The sequence below is a fragment of the Papaver somniferum genome, unplaced genomic scaffold (genome assembly GCF_003573695.1).
Source record: "Papaver somniferum cultivar HN1 unplaced genomic scaffold, ASM357369v1 unplaced-scaffold_46, whole genome shotgun sequence".
NCBI classification, from domain to species: domain Eukaryota; kingdom Viridiplantae; phylum Streptophyta; class Magnoliopsida; order Ranunculales; family Papaveraceae; genus Papaver; species Papaver somniferum.
The window spans coordinates 184,067-198,705 of NW_020647193.1; the positions used below are offsets into that span (position 1 = coordinate 184,067).

General features: G+C 36.3%; 1 pseudogene; it reads right to left on the reverse strand.

Moving 5' to 3' along the window:
* Positions 1-2,864: 2,864 nt before the first annotated feature.
* Positions 2,865-11,153, reverse strand: LOC113342666 (annotated as a pseudogene).
* Between the last annotated feature and the right edge of the window lie 3,486 nt (positions 11,154-14,639).

Consider the following 14,639-nt stretch of genomic DNA (forward strand, 5'->3'; position numbering starts at 1 on the left):
TCGTTTATCTGTGGTAGCCCTCGAACCATCTTGTTCTGAGACATAGTTTTTAAGGTTCTGAAACTTATGTGTCCTAACCTTGCGTGCCACTTCCATGTCTGATCTTCCAGTCTCATATTCAGACACAATGGCCTTCCAATCATGAGACTTATCTTGTAGAGTCTATTCTGTGAGCGTGAGACTCTAACTAAAAGTCTTCCACTTGGGTCATGAACTGTTAGATAATCTTGTCGCATTCTAACATCACATCCAACTTCTGTGGCTTGTCCTAAACTTAGAATGTTGCTTTGTAAGTTTGGGATGAAGTAGATGTTTGTGATAAGCTTATGTTCTCCGGTCTTGCTCTGAAATAGAATTGATCCTTTCCCTTCAATTTCTACAGAAGATCCATCCCCAAACTTCACTTGTCCTTTGACTTTCTCATTGAGTTCAGAAAAGTAGTGTCTCTTACCAGTCATGTGATTGCTGGCTCCATTATCTAAATACCAGATTCATTCTTCTCCATCCTTTGATTTGTAGTTCTTTGGTATTAGTTTCCCTTCGTTTAAGAATACAACTTCGTGCATGAAAAGAGTTGTATCTGCTTCCCTTGTTTCATTCTTGTTTGCTTCTTCCATATTTTGTATTCTTTCAGGGCATACAGAGGAGAAGTGTCCTGGTTTATCACATCTGTAACAAATAATGTTTGATCTATCCTTCTTTTCTTTCCCTTGGTTTTGATCATTCTGACTTGTTGTTCTATCTTGTGAGTTAAACCTTCCTCCCCTTCCTCGGCCTCTGTTTACTCTACCACCTCTTCCACGACCTCTTCCTCTTGTCACAGAGTTTTGTTGGTAAGAGTTTGTGTACAAGAGTTTTCCTTGAGTTTCTCCATTGTTTTCTTCATCAAGGATTCTCTCTTCATATGCTTTCAATCTTCCAATTATATCTTCATAACTAGTCTTCTTTAAATCTAAGACTTGTTCGAGAGAAGCTATGATATGAATATACTTGGATCTTGGTAGACTGTTGAGAAACTTCTTGACAAGCTTGTTCTCTTCAATAGTTTGTCCAAGTGATGCAGCTTTTGATGCTATCTCTGATAGCTTTCCTGCAAATCTATCAATAGTATCAGTGTCTTTCATCTTCATTCTTTCAAATTCAGACATTAAGGTTTGCATACGGGCTTCTTTAACTCGATCAACTCCGAGATTACGTGCCTTTATTTCATCCCAAATTTTCTTTGAAGTTTCCTGTTCACCAACTTGTAGAACAAGACATTCTGGTATTGCTTGAAAGAGTAATCCAATGGAAACATTGTTTTTGTCTGGGTCCAATGTACCAGGATCAATTGTTTCCCAAGCTTTGTAGATTTTCATCAGTACCTTCATTCTCATGGCCCATACTGTGTAGTTTGTGGCGTTGAGGATTGGAACTTGTATTGATGGTGGCGTGAACTGTTTTGCACCCACAATGGTGGTTTCGTTTTCCATGGCTCAGAAACAAGCTCTGATACCAATTAATGGCAACTGCAAGATGAAACTTAGCTTATATAAAGACAACTCTCTTTATTGAGATTTAGAAAATCACTCAAAACTAAACACAAGCTATAATCTTGCTCATATGATCAACCACAACTTTGGTGATCATATATATATAGAACTATGAATTCCTTTTCCTAGTCTTATTACCTTATTACATGTCTTTCCTTTTCTTAGAACTAGATGACTTCTAATTCCCTTAGGATTACATTAATTTCCTAATCTTGTCCTAACCAGGTTGTTAGTGACTTCTATGTTGAAGTTTAACCAACAGAAACAACCGTGTCTAGTATTACCAGCAAGTCGGGTCATTTAAGGCAAGGTAAGCATGAACACCAAAGGCAAGCTGTTCCAAACGAACACGCTATGCGTGAAAGATTTATCTTACCCACAATAGGTAAAATAACGCAACAAACATGGGACGATGTGCGTGACAGATCTATCTTACTCACAATAGGTAAAAAAACGCAAAAAACGGGGGACACCATCGATACCTTCTCGATAGGTAGACAACACAGGAACCAAATGCGGGATTGAAGAGGTAATCGGTCTTGTCGTTCACCTCTAGGGGCGGAGAGCCAACATGCACACGGGAACCAACCACCACTCATACGCCAACACTACGTAGTTATGCATATATATCGTCCGACCGATATTTTTTATTTGAATGTTGCCGGTACTTATCTACTTATAAAATTGTAACGTTCAACAGATTTTCTGGTATAAAGTGAATGGAACATAACTTTTTGCTACAAAGTGAATGAATTTTGGTTGTCTTGGTATTTTTGAATAGAAATACCATTTAGTGTGTCCACTCACTTAAGCCTTTCCAACATATGGTGTCTTATTCCAAGGGATGACTTTCCAAAGGAAAAAACAGAGTGGTCGTAATTTAAGATCAAAGGAAATGAAGATACTCATCACAAGGGTTTCCATTTGAGAACTAGAGCAAAACAACTTCAGAAATTAATGATTCAAGCTGTGAATCAAGGAGGGTCTTCTTACAATTCACTATCGGAGATAGAAAATATATGGAAAACCAGAGCGCAGAGCCTAGCGCATCATTCATCAAATACGTTTTACAAATCAAAAGGGCAAGATCCTGAAGTTCAATGAATCCATGGAACTCTCCGGAATGAAATATTTACAGAACAAAATATTAACAAAGGTTTTTTTTTCGTTATGATGTGGATCCTAAGAAAATGCTTATAGCTGTCATCAAAATATAAACAGGTCTCAAACATTACATTTTCATCATTGAATTCATTAATAGATACCCAAAAAAGAGAGAGAAAAGACATTCAAAATATGTCAGTTTAGGCTCTGTGCATCTGCCTCGATTTCTCATGCTTTATGTTCCTTTTCAACTTCGTTTCTGTGAGATTTCCTTTTTCCTAGTATTTTTGTTTTCAACATTGGTATGGCATTAGCTGATGGATTATGACAACCGAACTCTTTAGCCTCGAGACTCCTCAACCTTTCTTCAAGCTACTCAAGAATATTCAAATCAGAAAAGAGTTCAAAAGACCCAATTTGGAATTACAAAAAATAAATTTCTAAATCTCTTACCTTGGCACGACTCTCCAGACCCATGGTGTTATCTTGAGCGTCTCCAAAAGCATCATGTCTAGTGACCAATGAAATCTTAAATGCCAGAGATCTAGCCATCCTTCCCTTGTTTTTAGGGGAAGCTTCACCAATCAAAGAAGTATTGTAGATAAGCCCATATTTGGGAGTAGGACCTTTTTTCTTTCCAGCTCTGTGGAAAGCCTTCTCTGCACGGAGAATCTGAATTGTGCTTCCAGGTTGCTTAGCAAGGTGTAGTTGTAGGAAATCCTACAACATACCCCATTACTAATTTCTAGATGTAAACCTATTTCACAATCAAAATAAAGATTAAAGTGCTAAACTATAAAGAGAGACACAAGGATTTTTACATGGTTCGATCATTGTGATCTACATCCATGGTTCTTCACTAGTGATTATTGGAATTACATAAATATTACATTGAGACTCCATTAATGGATACTTGGAGCTCTAGATTGATGAAAGAAGAAGAAGAAGATAATACCAATTCTGTTTTCTCTCTCTACAAATCTGTCCTCTCGAAAGTGTCTATCCTCCCTTTCTCTCTCCTGTCTTTCTCTTTATATAAATATTTACATAGTAGATGACAGCTCACATACAACTAATATTGTCTTATTCCGTGCTAAGTTCTCGCACACTAAGGAAGTAAATGAATCTCGCACACTAACAAATACTTGTGCGATATTTGGATCCTACATTTTGCCACTTTTTTCTTGAATATTGCTTGAAGAGCGATCTTTAAGGAAAAATCCACCTTGTTGTAGTTGTTGGTGCGAGATGCGTGATGTTGGAGTAGTCTTTGATCTTTGTTGATGAAGGAACGAGCGAAAGAATATTGGACTTGAAAAGTACGTACTTGTCTCTGTTCTCTTGCAATTTAACTCACTAACCAACTGTACTAACATAAAAAATCTGCAAAAAATTCAGTGTGAATATGAAGACTCGAACCCGAGTACTACAACATGTTCTGCAAAAGCTTAACCAACTGCAATGCCTCACTTGTATGGAACAATTAAGAGTCTGCGAATTTTATATTGATCTTCGCCTGTAGTAAAAATAGTAAGAAGTATGCAGATGGTGGGATTCGAACACATGACTACGATCACATACTCTGCTGCCTTATCCAACTAACTTGTTCTGCCGAAGCTTAACCAACTGCACTGCCTCACTTGTATGGAACAATTAAGAGTCTGCGAATTTTATATTGATCTTCGCCTGTAGTAAAAATAGTAAGAAGTATGCAAATGGTGGGATTCGAACACATGACTACGATCATATACTCTGCTGCCTTATCCAACTGTTTAACACCTATGTGCGAGAGTTTCGCATAACATTTTTTACTTTTTCTTGTATTCGCCTTTGAAAACGAAAAGAAAATCAAAAATATGTATGTGCCCGAACTTGAACCCGTGACCTATTGGTTATTTGCTCAGCCTTAAACCATTTATGCGAATTTCTATTTGTGACAAAAATCACAGTGCCTGCTTCTTAGCCTTATCTTCGATCTCCACATCTACCTACTTTGGTTTCCAAAAATTCTGACCGATAAGATAAAGAACAAAAATGTTTTCTTGGTAATCCATCTTTTCCTCTGTTCTTTATCAATGAGGGGAGACTCCTTGATAATATTTCATAAAGTTTTGGAAAACACTTGTACAATTATAATATATATGTGATTGTATATGCGATGCTTATCCCATGAATGTATATGCGATGCTTATGTCATGAATGTGTATGTGATGCTTTCATGTAATGTCTAGATAATGTTTAGTTACTTACCTTTGTTTTTTGTCCATCTTTAGTTCATCGTATCGCATTGTATTGTTGCTTCTTTTCCCTTATTCCTGCATAATAATAATATAATCATCATAATATATAGGTCTATGTGTGTCTAGGTCTTACTTCGCCTCCCTATGTCGAGGTCTTATTGTTGCCTCTATTTGGTCGGGCGGCAAAATCGCAGGCAGTCTTTACACTTTCATGTAACAACCCATTTATCTTTCCTTATCATCTCTTGTATTATTGCCTCTTCAGGATATCTCTATGCGACAGGCCTAAGTACTCCCGTGAGTAAAAGCCCCATAACATTGTCGTCTTTTGACACAATTCAGCTCTCTAATGGAGGGTGTCGTCCTTATCTTCCCCTGGTTGACCCTTCAAGGAAGCTTACCTCTATCGGGTTAAGATTATGTCTCTTCCCATCCGGTATCAACAACCAGTTGATTTCGCAGTCTCTTATCCCACCATGGATGAGGTTTTGTGGTTACAAGACAGCACCCTAAGTGGGGTATCTTCGGACCGAGTGCATCATAGTTAGGACTTGTCAAGAGTGGCAAGGTACCCTCCAGACGCCCCGGGCACTCTTGACTCAACCGTGTACCTCGGCGCCCTGATCGAGTTTCTGCACTCCTTGAGAGAGACTTTCTCACCTTAGGCTCTGAATCTAAGATTATTATCTTAGACTGAAAATTTAAGGTACCTCTCCCGGATGGGCATCATCGTTTTTCTCACCCCAAATCTCCATGACTCAAGTTCCGGGGTCGGTGTAGCCTTCCCTTGAGTCATGCCTTCTAGGTTCTCCGATTATGACGTGTGATAGGTCTTATTTGTATGTATTCTTTTGCATCTTACATCTATGCGAACTAGGTTGCACGCCACATTCGTATTCCTAGCCAATCTGATAATAAATATCATTTCTGGTGCCTTTTATTAAGGTCGTATTATGAGGTGTCACTTGTGCCTTATATTAAGGTCTTATTCTTGATGCCTTTTTCTTCTTAGTGTGCTTCATGCGAAGCTAACCTCTTTTTAGAAAATTTCTACAAAAATATATGATGGAGGTAGGACTTGAACTCTGGACCTATGGTTTGCATATTCCTTGGCTGACCATTTCTGCATTTTCTTCTGTGCGAAATAGCCTCACACTTTTGAAACTTGTCTTCATCTTAGCGTTTGGCAAAAATGTGAGTATAGTGAGGTTCGATCCTTCATAAATTTCGCCCTTAGTTTTCTTGAAATGTGCGAAAAATTTCGCATGGTGAGGGATTCGAACTCGTTAACTTCGCTTGTGACCAACTGTTCAAGTACTTGTATGCGAAATTATCGCATAACACCTTGTTTTAAGTGATATCTTTGCCCTTTGCAGATCTGGTTAAAAATATATGTAGAAAATATGCGAAATTGATCGCATGATGTCTTAGTCATACTCTCCGTCCTTCACCATCTGTTCTATTTCCTGCTTGTGAAGGAAAGTCATATAGCCACACACTTATGCAATTCTTCTTCCTGGCAGTTGTACCTAATGTGCGAAAAAATACGCATGAGGGGAGACTCGAACATGCAATGTCAAACTCGTTCTATTCACTGGTAGTCATATGTGCTAGTTCTCTTGTGCGAAAGAAACGCACCATGTTGAAGTTTGTCATAACGGTCCATCTCAATATTGCACTCTTCACATGTAACCATACCATCTGTACCAACCTCTGTCTGCGAAAGAAAGCCGTACTGCGTCTTCTTATTATTACCTTCTCGCTGGCTTTATAGAAAATGTGTGAAAAAATATGCGTGTGCTTGGATTCGACAGCATGACCTCAAGTTTATTCAGTACTCCCCTTACCAACTTTGCTGGCTTCGTGTGTGTCCGAAAGCTATATTGTTCTACTCTTATTCATATCTTCGCACTTAAAAGTTCAGTGAAAATATGCAAAAGTATGAGTAAGTTGGGACTCGACCATACGACCTCGAACTTTTGGATTTAGACTTTGACCAACTGTGCCGGTTCCTATTTTTTGTTAATGCAGTGAGACTCACCCAAATTATTGTTTTGTCATCGCTCTTTGTATAAGTTTCCACTCTTCGTCTTTTCTTCCTCTCCTCTTCGTGTAATTGGTTTCTTTACGGATTTCTTGGATAAATTGCTTTGTGCGGAATTATAACCTAATTGGTTAACTTCAGGTATTATTTCTTGGATAAACTTTCATATTTGACGTCCAAGTTTGTAGATCTGTGAATCCAACTCCAACAATAGCTAATTTCTTTAAATCTTCTTCGATCTAACAAGTAGTAGGTACTGTTTCTAGCGCCAAAATGTAGTTGTAGGAAATCCTACAACACACCCCATTACTAAATTCTAGATTTAAACCTATTTCACAATCAAAATAAAGATTAAGTGCTAAATTATAAAGACAGACACAAGAATTTTTACATGGTTCAATCATTGTGATCTACATCCATGGTTCTTCACTAGTGATTATTGGAATTACATATATATTACATTGAGACTCCATTAATGGATACTTGGAGCTCTAAATTGATGAAAGAAGAAAAAGAAGATAATACCAATTTTGTTTTCTCTCTCTACAAAGGTGTCCTCCCTAAAGTGTCTATCCTCCCTTTCTCTCTCCTGTCTTTCTCTTTATATAGATATTTACATAATGGATGACAGCTCACGTACAACTAATATTGTCTTATTCCGTGCTAAGTTCTCGCACACTGAGGAAGTAAATGAATCTCGCACACTAACAAATACTTGTGCGATATTTAGATCCTACAGAAGGTTTAGCATGCCACCAGCATGAACAATGAGTTGTGCTCCAACAAGCTCGCCAACAAGAGCAGTAAGATTTGGAGCAACGGTGTTCATGTTTATCTTCAAGTCATCATATAGCTGAGCTTTAGACTCGGAAAGAGACAACACTTGATCACAGAACCCCATGATATTGTTGAGTTCCAGTTCGCTGAGCTCAGATCCCATGGATATGACGGCTGGCGCTTTCAAACGGGTCTCAATTTCTTCAGGTAGAACCTAAAGGAAAAGCAATTAATAATATGAGCAGTCCAAAAAAACTTAAGAATCTATAGATGTCGATACAATGAGCAGCAAGGAAAGAGATCGGCATAAACAAGCAGCAAGGAAAGAGACCCGCATAAACAAGATTACACAGATGCAAAGTAAGAACTCAATAGTTTATTTTAACCAGACTGAAGTACCTATAGTCATTACACATGCTACGTTGTCTATTTCTGTGATAAAAGAAACGCATTACCTCAGTAAAATCAAGAGTTGCAGCATTTGTACGGTTTCCCATCAGTTTCACTAGTTTTGCATACATGATATTGTCTGATACAATGTTTGCAAGCTCTGGAAAGGTGTTGACCGTACATTTTCCCCACCTTCATTGAAAGCTTACTAAGCTCTTTGTCAAGATCACCCAATAAACCAACAGCCTCAATGAATGCGGCATCTACCTATCATGTGAACATATCATAGACTGGTAGAAAACTAAACCTCTCTCAAGTTCACATATTGCATTTTACTGTTGAGGTTAAGGGCATCTCCAATGGGATTGTGTAGTGGTTCCTACGTGGCATTGATTTGAAGACATCTCAAAATAAATTGAAACTGATTTTCCCTGATTTAAGGAAGCTTACAAGAACCATCTCCAATGGAGATAAGTTTTAACAAGACATCTAATTTGTATGTCGGTATCTAATTGGTTAACCAATTTTAAAAAGTTAAAATTTGTAAAAAGATAATTAAATAATTAGATAAAGGTTATGATTTGGATCTTCGCATCCTCTAAGAGATCCTCTAGTTCTAGAGGATCTCTTACAGATGTGAGACTATCTGTTTGCCACCTAAGCCTCACGTTCATGGATTACATTCCCGTTGGAGATCATATTTTAGTCAAAAGTTAAAAAATCTGATATGGCCACTAAAATAGGAAGCACAACCGTGCCCGTTGGAGATGCTCCAAGGGGATTTTACCTTTTCCGTAGGTCTAAACAAATTGTGAGACAAACACAACCTCTTAGGTGCTGAATCTTCAACACCAAACCCAGTGAACAGTCTAACGATACCCCTCATCAGCTCCATTGCAGATTTGTTACGCACGACAATCAATTTGCTGTAAGAAATAACCAAGAATCATTAAACTAGAAATAAACATTAATCATGATTGAATATGAACGGTATTGACAAAAGCTTCGAGTGAAAAAACCAACACTGGAAAAACTTATAAAGCAATGTCAATGATTAAGAGGTTATAACTGATAAAATACAAGTGGTAGAGACCGAAACAATACAGGGCCAAAATATAAATTGCAGCGTACGAGTTGTAATAGTGCATACTTCTAAAGCACATTAGTCACACTTATGCCCGCTCCTTATTGCCGTACTTGATCGAAATATTGATCGAAAGGATTTCTCAGTCATTGTTAAAAAAACATGCAGTAGGAGTTTCATCATATAGACAGACCCTTCCAGACTGGAATGACTGAAAAAAACATTTCATTTCATTTACGAGGAGGATGTTCATGGTGTCATTAGTGTGGTGGCTGTTTATCTTATTTCCATAAACTACTTTTAAGCCCCCACTGTCAAGACAAAAGAACAGACAACGATAGAGAATGAATAACCTACAGTATAAAGCAATTAAAAAAAAAAAATTATACACCCCGTAGGACCACCATTTCATAATTGAGCTAGCATGACATGAATAACAACAATCTATAAAGGAAACATCATCCAACAGTATAGAGTCACAAGACAAAAACAAAACCCAAACTCTGATTTCACCCAAAAATTTCATTTCTAGAGAGAAAGACAAAACCCTAACAAAATAAATAGCAGTAGAAAGTTAGAAACCCTAGAAGTTGGACACCAGCACAGCTAAAATTATTACAGCTAAACAAACAAATTAAGATTCAAGAGCATTAAGTAACAAAATATATGCCAACATTAATTAAACTACTACTCGATCGATTTAATTACAAAAAAAAAAATGGAAAAATAAATAACTTACGTACCCAATCTAAACTCTGAACGGAAAACGCAAGTCACTAATTAAACTCCGTATGTACTAATTTCAGGGAATAAACCCTAAAATATCTCCATCATTCATTTGTACAGACAAGTTTCTTGTTTCTTCAAATGAGTGTTCTGCGGGCGAAGTAGACTAGTAAATGTAAAGAAGAAGATAAGGAGGAGGTGGAGCTGGCAGTGGTAGAAATTAGGTTGTGTCCAAAGCACAAAGGGTTGGATGTACTAACAACTGCCAGATGAAACACGTGTCTTAGCACTTAAGATTATTGACCGTATATTTGAGCTGCAATATTGACCGTTCATATCTGCTCCTCCCTTCCTATGGTAATCGCTTAATGAATAATTTGTTTTTCCAGGTGGATAGGCAAACACCTTTTTCCACAATGGAAAATGCACTCAGCGGACGAAGATTATTCGTGCGGTCGTGAATTGGTCGCCCACTAGATCGTATATTCACTAAAAGTACAAAAAAAAAAAAATATTATTTAATATGGGATATTTTAAATTTGGTGCCTATAAAATGTTATATAGCTTTGTGTTTGGTGCCTAATTTTGTTCAAATTTGAGTTTGGTGTCCAGTCAATAGATTGACTTTGTTTGACTGTCTTGACCATCCGGTTTAGAGTTAAAATTATGAAATGACTATTTAAAATCTATTTTTTTTATAGAAAAAGAGGTTTCCCTCAAATGACACGTAGAACGGGACCATAACGTCTATCATTTGAGGTTCTATAAACCATTACATTTTGATTCCAGTTCTGCAAATCCAAATAAGTTAAAATTGCACGTAGAACATTTCATGTCCAGTCATGTTTGATAGAATACTTGTTACAAAAAATAACTAAATTGGCTGCCCAAATTATATCGGATCTCGTTACTAAAATAAGTGATTGAACTAAGAAGTTGATATCGAATTTGGTGTTGTTGCAGAATTCTCTACTGATCTTGTTTCTTTGTTCTCTTAATTTTGCATACTTTCCTATAAGCAACAAAAGAGTAGGTTTCGAATTACAACTGAAAGTAATGGTGTGCCCACTCCACTCCATGGCTCAATTGAAAGTTGCTTTAGCTCGTACTTTCTCAAGTTGGTCTATGGTTGTTGCGGCGGAAAACATCCCTCTAGCTTCACTGATTTGTCCTGTGAAATCACACATAGTCAGACCAATTCCATATTTAGCATTACAGTTCATCATTGACAGTGCGATGTTAATCGTTATGTCCATTTTTTCTGTTCTTCCTTCCGCGTGCTTGGTCACTTTCAGCGTTTCCTCATTTAAGGGGTTATCTGATTGCATTATGTTGTGTCCTGAATTATTCACTGTCATGTAGTTGTTTATGTATTTTACAATGTTATTAGCTATAATGACACTATTTTGGCTTTTTTTCTTGAAAGTGATGTTACATCTCACTTACCAAATATGTCAAATAATAACACAACATAGAACCTGGCAATTTATTTCATATCCTCCTCTGTCTGGATTTTCAAATCAATTACCCAGTCATTCATGGAAAGTATTTGTGCCATTCCAAATGAACTGCATGTCAAAATTGAAGTGCATCCACACTTACACAGCAAAGTTACACTCAAAAAATAAATAGGTTAGAGTTTCATGCCGTTCATACACAACTTTCCAGTAGTATTTATGCTTGGGATAATAGCGGCAACTCTCATACAAACCACATTTGTTTATATATCCCCTGGTCTGTTTGAGAAGGGACCTCGGTCATTCAATAAAAACCACATTTACTCACCTTGTGATCGCATTACAATCATATTTCATCCATTAATTTTTTCAGAAATTTGAACCTTTGTATAAAATAAAAAAAAATACTAATAATTTAACCTTTTGAATTCAAAGATCACGTAAAAAAAACATAATTATCGTTTTGTCGATCAAACAAAAAAGCACCTGAAAAAGTTCCAATCAAGATCAATTTTATTTGGAGATAATGGAAAATCATGTTTTTTTCTATGATATAGATGATGGAGAACCAAGGAGTGTTCGGTTTGCTTTAAATTGATTATCTGTAGCAAAACGAACGTTTTAATGAATCAATGGGGAAAAAAACACTTACTAATACCCAAGATAATCCATTCATTATCAAAATCCATTTATTCGATTAGTACAGGTCCATCTGTTATCCGTTAATAATTGGATTTTTATTTTTATTTTTTGATTAATTAATGAACCTTCTTTTAGAAATTCATAAGATAAATTTATTGAATCAATAGGAAAAATCTTTATCCATAAGAAGAGGAGGAATTAATCATTAGGAAAATTATTCTTTGTTAAGATTAGAGAAATATAAGAGTTCATTATGGTTTCTCATCATGTTATTATAATCATGGGAAAAAACGTATTACCATCAGATCATTAATTTGTCTAGTAAAAGGAACTGAAAAAGACGTCCAAAAAAAAGTGTAAGACAATCGAGATGTTTAAGAATCATGGCTCATGGCATATAACTTGGATCTGTTATACGATAAAGTTAATGGATCACCCATCAAAAATAAAATTTAAGTTACAAACTGTCAACTGATTATCTGTCAAGTTAAATGTTTGACTGGACCTACAGTACCAAATTCAAATATGGACAAAGTTGGACACCAAACGCAAAGATATACCATTTTATAGGAACCAAACTCAAAATATCTTTTATAATATTAGGAACCAGCCTCGCGTGTGAACTTTATCCGCTAGTGGGTTTCCTTTGTCCGCGTGGTTCTGTTTTAAACGTGCGGATAATGTTTGTCCGCACTCAACAAATCAATAAATTCATTAGTTTGGTCACTAATTTTTCAGGTTTGTTGAGTCCATAGTGGGAGCAAAATGAACAAATATTTGATTTCTCATTCCATAGGAACTGCCCTTACTTATTAAAAAAAAAATATTCCACTAATAGTTGACCTATCTCATTGAACAAGTGGATATTTCTAAAACTACCCTTTCGATTGATTATCATTATTATAAGAAATATATATAATTTTGTCAGAGCACTGCTCAGTCGAACTCGCAAGTGTTGCTATCTCAAGCTTGTTTGTCAAGTTTAGTTGTCAAAACTGTAAGTCTTGATTTGTAGTCTACTTATAGCTATGTGTCGGATTATGATAAAATGTATAGTTGAGCTTCAGACTTCACGGAGTTGATCGATTGAAGACGAAGAGATACTAAGGGGATCTTGTAGAACTTCAACAACAAAAGGTATGTGGAGACTTGAAATCATCTATCACTCAGAAGTTTATTTCTACTTTATCTCCTATTGAGATAAAAGTCGTATAGCTATATAGACTTTATATTATACACATTTGATATTTCAAGTTGAGTTTAACTCGCTTACATATTTCTCGAAATATGTGTTGGTAAGCTTTCACTGTAATCAAGTTCATCTTTATTCTTGACGAAAGTCAAAAGATGATCATGTGAAAATCGTCTGGTAACATCTTACATGATTTGTCTGAGACAGTCATTTGATGTAGACTCGAAATGTTTCGTATTGATCTATTAATCACTTGAAATTTCTTTGAAGCTAATAGTTTGTGTGAGACAACTATTCCCGTCTTCCAAGAATGTTTCAATGATTAAACATGGAGTTTAGAACGATTAACCATTGATTGGATATAGCACATTATGTGTACTTGTATGTTAACTGTTTCAAGTTATTCCAAGTCCGGGAACCATAGTATGCATACCCTGCGTACTGGTTTGATAGTTGAAGTCCGGGAACTTAGTATGCATACCCGTATGCATACCGGCTTAAAAGTTCAAGTTCGGGAATTCAACTGAGTTTGGTCATGTACGATAGTATGCGTACCCGTTCGCAGACTGGCGAACCAAGACCAAGTCTGGCTACTTAGGTATACGTACCCGTTTGCATACTTGAGAAGGTTAAGTTCTAAAATCGGTTTGTTCATAAATTAATACATTTATATATTAAGGAATGTAATCTTTTGCAAACCGTGGATATAATGTTCATGAATTGATTCGAATAAATCAAAATCGATTTTTCTTCAATTGTATCTTGTATAATTATATGAGAATATAAACAATTGAAAAACTCTAGAACTAGTTTCATTTGAGTGAACTAGTTGTGATTAAGATGAACAAGGTTGATATGAAAGTGTTCATATGGCTAACTTCGGTTAACTATTTTTGAGCGAACCATGTGTACACGTACGTTTAGGTACGGCTACCCATATCTAAATGAAGTCACATTCCATTTGTGTATAACAAGCTAAGTTCGATCTAACGGTTGAAAGATATTAGCTTGACTCTAATCAGATTTTCATCTAACGGTGGATATTGAATGCTTTGTTACCAACGTATAATTGCAAACCCTGATTTGAAGAATATATAAGGGAGAACTCTAGCAACTGGGAAACCAAATCCCCACACCTCTTGTGTGATACTAGTTGCGACTAGAGTCGATTCTCCTTTAACCTAAGTTTTTCCTAAAACCATTATAGGTTAACGACTTAAATACTTCATTGGGATTATGAAGCTTGACCCAACTATTTTCTCTGTAGTTGCGTGTTCTGATCTTACTTTGTTCTATCGTATTGAGTAATATCTTCTCTAAGATTTGATCGAGATTTAATCTCCAATAGGCAAGACAAAAAGTAGTCACAAACATCTTAGTCTCATCGTTTGTGATTCCACAATATCGTGTTTCGCTACCATGGGATTAAGATTATTGTGAGGTGATTGATA